Source organism: Chiloscyllium plagiosum, chromosome 40, assembly GCF_004010195.1.
Source record: "Chiloscyllium plagiosum isolate BGI_BamShark_2017 chromosome 40, ASM401019v2, whole genome shotgun sequence".
In the NCBI taxonomy this organism is placed as follows: domain Eukaryota; kingdom Metazoa; phylum Chordata; class Chondrichthyes; order Orectolobiformes; family Hemiscylliidae; genus Chiloscyllium; species Chiloscyllium plagiosum.
Window position 1 is genome coordinate 15,765,490 of NC_057749.1, and position 9,433 is coordinate 15,774,922.

Consider the following 9,433-nt stretch of genomic DNA (forward strand, 5'->3'; position numbering starts at 1 on the left):
CCCCTTACGTTTCTTCATCTCACTCCATCTCCCCTCTTATGCTCTTCATCCATATTCACCTTCTCCTGGCCCCTTCCATTCTATCCTTCTTTCTCCCTGGCTTTACATTCCCCCTCTCCCTTCCCCCCACTTCCCCAGTGTGCCTTGCTGTAGTAATTTGCCCGTGTTGGGGATGGGAGGGGTAACAGCTGTCATCCTGTGGTACCACCCGCCCCCCACCCCCCCCCCACTCGCCTGGCCAGAGGGAGGTTGTGTGTCCTTGGCTACGAATTTCCCCCTCAACCTTTTTTGGCCCCACTCCTTTCTCCAAGAAACTGTCCCTGCACAAACCAAATGTCCACCCACCCCCATCCCTAGGCCACGTTGTTCTGTATGCTTTAGTATCGAACTGTCAGAATTCACAAACCCTTACTACCGAATGCAGTTCAAATGCAAAGAACATTCCATCGACTAAACTTGTAGCTAACATCAACAATAATGTGCATTTATATAGCACCCTCAACTAAGTAAAACATCAAAGGTGCTTCACAGGAATGTTATCAAATTAAATTTGACTCCAAGCTGCAGGAGGAACTATTAGAACAGTGGTCAAGAACCTGGTCAAAAAGGTTGCTTTTCAAAATCAAATTAAAGGAGAAAAGACAGAAGCAGAGGGTTTTAGCTGAAGGCCCAGTGTAGCTGTAGGCACGGCCACAGGCAGTGTAGCTATCAGAGACAGCGGTGGGGAAATTAATCCTCTCAGGCTTTCAGACACAAGCTCCAGCCCGGAGTGATGTCTGCTGACCTCTGCTGGATGTGTTCACACACATCACGAAAGGACAGGAGTGGACTCAGTTATGATTCCCGCCGCAGTCAAATAGTCTTAAGGTCGTACGGCACAAAACACCACCATCCCGTGTGCGAAAAAAGTTGCCCCTCAGTCAGCCTCCCTTTTAACCCAGGCAAAAGTGAGGACTGCAGATGCTGGAAACCAGAGTTTAGATCAGAGTGGTGCTGGAAAAAGCACAGCAGCTGCTGCCTGACCTGCTGTGCTTTTCCAGCACCGCTCTGATCTAAACTCCCTTTTAAACCTCTCACCTTTGCCCTCTAGGTTTGGACTCCCCTCCAAACACAATCAGCCTGGATTCATCCAGGAAACATGAGTCAACACCCTTCAGATCAAAACCTCAGTTTTATCATATTCATCCATGACAAACTAAATCAAGTTTGTGGGGGTTTGGGGTTCCGGGCGAGGAGGGGGGGGGGCATGGGAGAGGGGGTAAAGCGGATCCCAGACTTAAACCCATCCCATACCTGTCAACCGTTATTGGATAAAATCCAGGTTTGACTTGAATTAATGGAAACTGGATGTTCATTTCAAATCTGATTAATGAGTGAGACAACTCTATTACATACTCAGTATCCCAACACTGGTACATACCCTGGTCAGAATGTGACAAACACATCAAATGGCGAAAGACGTCACACTTCCAGGTCCATTGTTTTGGAAAGATTTTCTGTCATCGATACTTAGAATTTTAATTTAATCAAGTCAAGCATTAACGGATAAATGTTATACAAATCAAACAACTTGAAAGACAAGCAGGGTGGTAATGCAGCCACTCAGATGGTGCCTGTCTGCTGTGCTTTTCCAGCACCACACTTTTCTCCAGCATCTGCAGTCCTCACTTTCTCCTGGAAATGTCACCAGCAATGCAGCAGCACAAGATGATGAAGAGTCATCTCGACTCAATACATCAACTTGCAGTCTCTTCATGGAGGCTGCCTGACTCACTGTGATTTCTAGCATTTTTCGTTTTCAGCCCAAGCCAAGGTTCTGGGGAAGAAGCTTCAAGTATCACCACGGCAGCTGCTCTAACTCAAACACAATTAATCAAATCTGGAATTGAAAGCTAGTCTTGGTGGTGGTGACCATGCCAATTATCATCGATTGTCAGAAAAACCTATCTGGTTCACTAACGCTCTTTAAGGAAGGAAATCTGCCATCCTTACCCAGTCTGGCCAACATGTGACTCCAGACTCACAGAAATGTGATTGACTTTTTAATGACCTCTGAAATGGTCAAGGGAGCCACTCAGTTCAAGGGCATATAGGGACAAACAACAAATATTGGGCATGCTTCATTCAAACCTTGTTCGAGAGAACAGCACAGCACTCGCGCACTGAGTGTAAGTGTGGGTTGTAGTTCTGGAATGGAACTTGAACCCATAACTGTCTGGACTCAAAGACAAGAATTTTACGCATCAAACTGTGTCCAAGACCAAATTCTTCAAGACTGCCAACTGTTTATTAAACTTTAAGAGGTAAGTTCAAAATGCAACACAAATTCTTGCAAGTAAATCAGCCAGACTGTGCCAGCAGTTTTAAGCAAATGTGAAAGATATTCAGCAACATCTCATCATCAAAGCTTAGCAGAGAGATGAATGACAAGTTTTTTTTTGTTTGTAATCAGAATGCCCAGAAAGGCAATGCTGCAAGATCTTTAATATCCGTACAAACAGGCAGGCTGCGAACTGAGTTTAACATCGTACCCCAGAGATGGTAACTCCAGCAGCATGGCACTCCCTCAGTCATAGGTCATAGGTCATAGAGTCACTGAAAACTGATTTTTTGAGTGAGAGGGGTACCACCTAAGCCAAACTGGTAGATGCACTTCAAACGAAGTGTTGACAAATAGCCACAAAAGCTGACAGTAGGACAGATATCCAGAGCCTTGGTCAAAGATTAAGGTTTAAGGAGTGTCATCAAGGCCAAGAGACAGAGAAACAAAGAGGCTTCGGAACTTAGGACTCAGGCATCTGGAGATATGGGTGCCATACACGGAAATCAGGGATGTGCAAGAGGCCAGCTTGGGTTGAGAGCAGAGATTTCACTGAGCTGTGGGGCTCAAGGAGTTTACAGCGATAGAGAGGGCATGACCTTATGATGTTAAAATGGTTGTTTTGAAAACCCTGTTTAACTCACACCATCAACATCCTTTCATACAAAGGATGGCTTCACAGATCTGTCCACTTTGTTCTCTTCAGCTCCAAAGGCAGTGCAAGATCTTAAACCTCTCCAAAAATTACAGTGATGTTTCTCAGGGATCATCTGCCTACTGATGGCTAATGCTAAGTCTGCCTTCCCACTGCCTTTCACTACAACCCACATTGTCAGCTCATGCCGTGAGGTCAATAAGTAGTCATCTAAGTTCTCTGGTTGGGCCTTCATTTAGATTCCTCTTTCATCCAGTTTTAAAATTTTTTCCTCTAACTCCCATGGAACTCCCACATCCCCTTGTGTCATTAACATGCTCACAAGGAACTAGATTTCCTCCCCCATGTTGCCAATTATTCCTACCTCTATAGCTCTTTGACACTCTATAAAATTTAAATGTATCAGAGACTTGCAGACACGTGAAGTTCTTTTGACACCTCTCATACCCCTGAGAGAAAAGGCTCATCATCACCTCAGCAATCCATTCTCACTTCCAGTCTACAGCCTCTTGTCTCTTTCAAACCTTTTCCTCTATACCTTACACATACAAACCTCACAAGTGTTCCACTTCCTCCCTGCTGTTCTGGGATTCAGAGGGGTATGAGAGACTATGAAGGGTCCTGATGGGGTAGATGGTGAGAGACTGATTCTGCTGGTCAGGAATTCAAAACATTTTTGGAGTAATGTGTATAGTTCTGGTCACCCTGCTGGACGAAGGATATCATTAAATTGGAGATGGTACAGTAAAGATTTACCAGGATGTTACTGAGACTGGAGGGTTTGAATTATAAGGGACAGGCCAGAAAGGCTGGGACTTCTTTCACTGGAGGGTCGGACGTTGGGGAATGACCTTATAGACATTTACCAAACCATGATGGGCATAAAAAAGGTGAATAGCAAACATCTTTTACTTAGGGTAGGAGAGTTCAAAATTAGAGGGCATAATTTTAAGGTGAGAGGAGAAAGATTTCAAAAGGGATCTGAGGGATAACGTTTTCACACAATGGATTGTGCGTATATGGAATGGGCTGCCAGAGGAATTGGTCAATGCATGTACAATTGTAACATTTAAAAGACATTTGGATAGGTAGATGGATCGGAAAGGTTAACAGGGAATGGGCCAAACAGAAGGAAATGGATAGGTTCAAGTTAGGAAACCTGGTCAGCATGGATGAGTTGGGGCGAAGGGCCTGTTTCTGTGCTGTATGACTGTATTTGATTCCAGTGTTGACTTCACATCAAGTAGCCCCACCCCCACCCCTCACCAACTGATTCCAGAAGATTGTCACTTCATTCAACACTCAGGACAAACTTTTTAAAATTTCCATTTATATTGCACCTATCACAAACATAAGAGAGCAGTGTTGACAGGCTGAATGGTCTACTCCTGCTCCTGTTTCTCATATCCTTCTTCCCACTCTCAATCCCTTCAACTGACCCAATGAATATTTATCGCATCGTCTAATCTGAGTAAATGTTTCCCAGGCTGCATCTTGACCAGATGCCTCAAACCATCTTCAGGCTTTTAAAACCCAAACTTGGTGCCAAGGTCATCACTACTTTTTGGTTTATCTCATCTCCAACACTCTTTTCAACATCTTTGGTAATCCTTGGAAAGCTCTTCCACAGTACAGACCAGGCTCAATAAGTATTGATTGGCAAAGGAATCAAAGCATGTTGGATGCACATGCAGCAATGTGGGGTAAGACCATGCACCTTCTGCTCTGTTGGGTGGGGGGGCTGGGACAAGGTGGGGGCATGCAAATAGCCTCCTCCTCCTATCTCTTAGGTATAAGTAAACGCTTGAACATAAACCTTACAAGAAAAGAGATAAGATGAAAATCTTCAAACTGCATTCATCAGAACTAAGTCGCCAGAACCAGAGTTGGGGATAAAAATGCCGTTGTACGCGGCATGGAAAGATGATGTTGATTGGTTGGGCCATCATTGACATATAGATGCAGCAAGAACAGTTAACTTGTCAATCTTAATTCTCAGCCCTGACAGGCACTGCCCTAACCAATCAGAATCTACCTCCCTGGTCCCAGAATTAAGATTGACAGTTAACTGTTATTGCTGCATTTCTATGTCAATGATGGCCCATCCAATCAGCATCCTTGTCTCATGCTGCATAAAATTCCATTTCTTTTTCATTCAAGTCTAACTTTTCTGTTCTACCTCTGATGAGTGCAACACAGGAAGTTTAAACTTGTCTCCTTTCGGAAATATTGAATTCTGAAGGAGCTTATGCCTTACAGCTTCCTATACTGTAGACTTATCCCTTCACTGTTCACAACAGAGGGAGGTGATCAGGAGGCCGTTATATTCTGGGTTTGGATGTTCTGGTCAGTATTGAGCACTGGCACAGTTTCATCTACCACAGGACTTCTCAAACTGTAGGTCGCGATCCCCAGTGGGGTCATGAGATGTAATTTTGGGGTCATGAGCTCAGAGGCAGGAACGGCTGATTTGCATCTTGGGCTGATTTCTGAAAACTTGGAATCCTCCCTTTTTTTTTGTTGCTGGGCGTGGCCTGTGAAACTGCTCTCCAATGTTCCATTGTTGCTGCAAAAGAATGCCTGTGAAAAGTTAGGTGTTCATTTTTGTTTCAGGGAAACTGTCTTTTCATCACTTCCACCCTCCACCCCCTATAATCAACTTTCAATGTCCCACACCACCAGAGACTAAAACTCCTTACACTCCACTCAACCAGTGACAGCCTCTTTCTCTATACACCCCTGTTCACTCTGAGTCACACGAGGCATTAAAATGGGTCACACCTGGGAAAGGTTTGAAAAGCATTAATAGAGTCATAGAGATGTACAGCACGGTAACAGCCCCTTCTGTCCAACTCTATTATGCCGACCAGATATCCCAACCCATTCTAGTCCCACCTGCCAGCACCCAACCCGTATCCCTCCATACCCTTCCTGTTCTTATATCCATCCAAATGTCTTTTAAATGTTGTAATTGTACCAGCCTCCAGCACTTCCTCTGGCAGCTCATTCCATACACGTACCACCCTCTGCATAAAAAAGGTGCCCCTTAGGTCTCTTTTATATCTTTTCCCTCTCACCCTAAACCTATGCCCTCTAGGTTCTGGACTCCCCCACCCCAGGGAAAAGACCTTGTCTATTTACCCTATCCACACCCCTCGTGATTTTATAACCTCTACAAGATCACCCCTCAGCCTCTAATGCTCCAGGGAAAACAGCCCCAGCCTATTCAACCTCTCCCTATAGCTCAAATCCTCCAACCCTGGCTGTTTTAAATCTTTTCTGAACCCGTTCAAGTTTCACTACATCCTTCCGATAGGAAGGAGACCAGAATCGCACGCAGTATTCCAAAAGTGGCCTCACCAATGTACTCAGTGGCCAATGTAAAATATCAAAAGTAAGCTCAACCTAACCAAATTATTCAAGATGTACTAGCCTTTCTTTGTTATCTCCTTAGAATGATCAACTGGACAGCCTGATCATACCCCTGGAGACATAATAGTTTATCCTGTCCTCACTGCAGTTATTTTGCTATCAGATATAGGGAAGAGGACAGATTCAGCCAAAGTCATTGTAAATACGGCAGTTACAAGGTTCAGTCCCTGGGTTCCCACTTCACAGCCCAGGGACTGAACCTTGTAACTGCCTTATTTACAATTCCCATCTGGTTGCATTGCTATCTGACACTGAGACAGTAAGCAGCCTTCACTTCCTATATGTAATCAAGGCATGAATTATCTGTTATGTTTAAAAAATGGTCGCACTTTAAGATGCTGAAGTTAAAAGCTGTCATTACTGATCATTAGACCTAGAAGAAGGAGGCCATTCAGCCCATCATAGTCACCTTTGCCATTCAATGATGTCATGGCTAATCTGATCACCCTCACCTCCACTTTACTGCCTTTCTCCAGAACCCTTATGATTAAAAACCTGGCTACCTCAGTCTTAAATCTACATAATGACCCAGCCTCAACAACTCTCTGTTGTAGAGAATGTCACAGATTCCCTATCCTCAGAGAAGAAATTCCTCCTCATTTCTTCTGAGATTGTGCTCTCTGGTCCTAGACCCTCCCACAAAGGAAGCAGCCTTTCCACACCTATTCTGTCAAGCCCCCTAGGAATCTTGTATATTTCAATAAATTCACCTTTCATTTGTCTATTTTCCAAAGAGGGGTGCTGTCATGAAAATGTCCAAGGTTTCCAGTCAGTGTAACAAAGAGTTGCAGATTTTATGACATTGTTAAGAAATCTGTTTCCCTTACAATGCAATTAGGATGGTTTTGCATCTTGAGGTTAATAGGTGAGAATGTTAAAGTATAGATATTGAGCACAAGTTAGCCCTCCCTCCACCCCATCCACAAAGATTGGTCCCGAGCCTGCAGTGGGTTGCTCTGAGGTCAGGCAGGGACATAAAGAGAGCATAGTATCCCTGAACCAGCAAACATCTTCACGGTGACATCACTCTTCTATTGGGGCGGCGGGGGGGGGAGCATTGGTTTGGAATTTGGTGCTTAACTGCCCATTGCCCTGCTCCCAAGGCTGAATAGCATACTGTTGGGTTCACTGAAAGCTCCCGAAACCTCAGTCTGACTCAGCACTTTGAAGACACTGAGTAGGGATAAATACGTGCTATCTATTTCATTTCTCTTCCAAATCTGCTGAAATTTAAGTGTGCTTGCAACTTTAAAATAACAAAGCTGAAAAGAGGAACTCCTCTTTTAATTGCAGTCCACCTTCCGTCCATCTCCCTCCATTTGGGAATCAAAATTCCAACCTGGCACCCAATGCAAGAGCATCCAAGGTGTGGTCCTACTCAACTGGCCAGATGGGTTCAATACCCACGCTAAATGAGGTTTCCATGAAGGTTCAATCTTCTTAACCTCCCTCCCCCCACCAGTCTGAGGCATGGCGACCCTCAGGTTAAACCACCATCAGTCTTCTCCAGTACCCCTACCATCTGCAAAGTCTATGGTGACTTTACCTTTACACTGTCAAGGGACATCTCTAACCTGTTGATGTACTGACTTCAGTGAGATGCCTGGGCGGGTCAGGAAGCTGGGCAAAAGAACAATTTGTACCTCAGTCTCCTCCCCTCGTTAACACCATCCCCCAGCACAGTATTTCCAGGTGTTTTCTCTGCAGTGGGTGGGGACACCATACATTCTGGCTCCTGATGCGCGTTATTTGCATGAAGTGAGTAGGGCGCGATAGATTTGGCTTTAACAGGGAGACATATCCAATTCCCACCCCACCGCCCTGCATCCACCTCGAGAAGATCAGCAGCATCTCCCCCCTCAAAAGGCAAAGTCTATTCCATCAATTTCACTTCCTGCCTTTTTAAAACAATTACAAAATGCATTTTAATAAAACGTACCATAAGAGTTTAGAAATAATAAGATTTTTTTTATTTTAAAAAATCGAAGCCCCTCCTCATTCGCATTGCTATATTTGAGGTGCTTTATTAATACTGCACATCTGTCACGGTCTATGACATTTCCAGATGCGTGTATTTTTTCCAACATCTGTCTAAACTGTAAAATACAATTTTTTACAAAAATGCAAGGTCAATTTAGCTCTCAATAATAGGGCCTGGTGCTTTATTCAACGTCATGTTAAGAGTCGGTATCACATTTAAAATGTTGGACTTCAAATCTAAAATATGCAAAGTACGTTTACAAATCTTCCTAAATTGCATGCAGACATCTGATAAACAATGCAATGGAAAAGCACTGTTGCAATATAAAAAAAAACTGCGCAGGCAGAGACGTCTTTTTAACATTGACTACAAGATAATTCCAGCAACGTTTTAATGAATCAGATGTTGTCTTAGTTACTGAAATCAAGCTGGTGCAGATTAAATCATCTTTGTTTTTAAAACAAAATTGAAAAGGCTGCAATACAAAAGACAAGCGGATGTTTTGTTTTAGCAAAGATGCATGCATAAAACGAAAGGGATGTAAATAACGTTCTTTTTTGTTTACCTGTTTGATGTGAAGCAGGGTGATTGAAAAATCAGATGGTCCTCGCTGCAGTCCTTCCCCGGCTCCGAGACTGCACTGCAGCGCTGCACCGGCGGGGGCGCTGCTGGACCGACTCCCCTGGACAACACAACATGGGGGAGAAATTACACACACACACACACACACACACCAATACTGTACACAAACCCAGTGTACAGTAAATTCCCCATAGGAGGTGAACAATTAGTTTTAAAATCTGTTCCGTCCAATGCTGCTGGGAAACTGGTCGATAGGCATTCCCAAAGCCTGGATTGAACTGTATGAGCCATAAAGAGAGGTGGAAAAACTTGGATGGTTTTCATTTGAGTGTCAGACATTGAGGGGCGACTTGATAGAAGTGTGTAAAATTATGAGAGGCATGGATAGAGTAGATAGTCGGAGTCTTTTTCCCAGGGTGGAAATGTCAAATACTAGGGGGCATAGGTTTAGGATAAGAAGGGG

The 9,433-nt window shown here is 44.0% G+C and overlaps 1 protein-coding gene across 1 annotated transcript in view; it reads right to left on the reverse strand.

Moving 5' to 3' along the window:
• Positions 1 to 9,039, reverse strand: part of tp53bp1 (tumor protein p53 binding protein, 1) — a 102,768-nt gene extending 93,729 nt beyond the window's left edge. The window contains exon 1 of the mRNA XM_043680118.1: positions 8,954 to 9,039. The gene's annotated coding sequence lies outside the window, so the exon portion shown is untranslated. The remainder of the gene's footprint in view (positions 1 to 8,953) is intronic.
• Between the last annotated feature and the right edge of the window lie 394 nt (positions 9,040 to 9,433).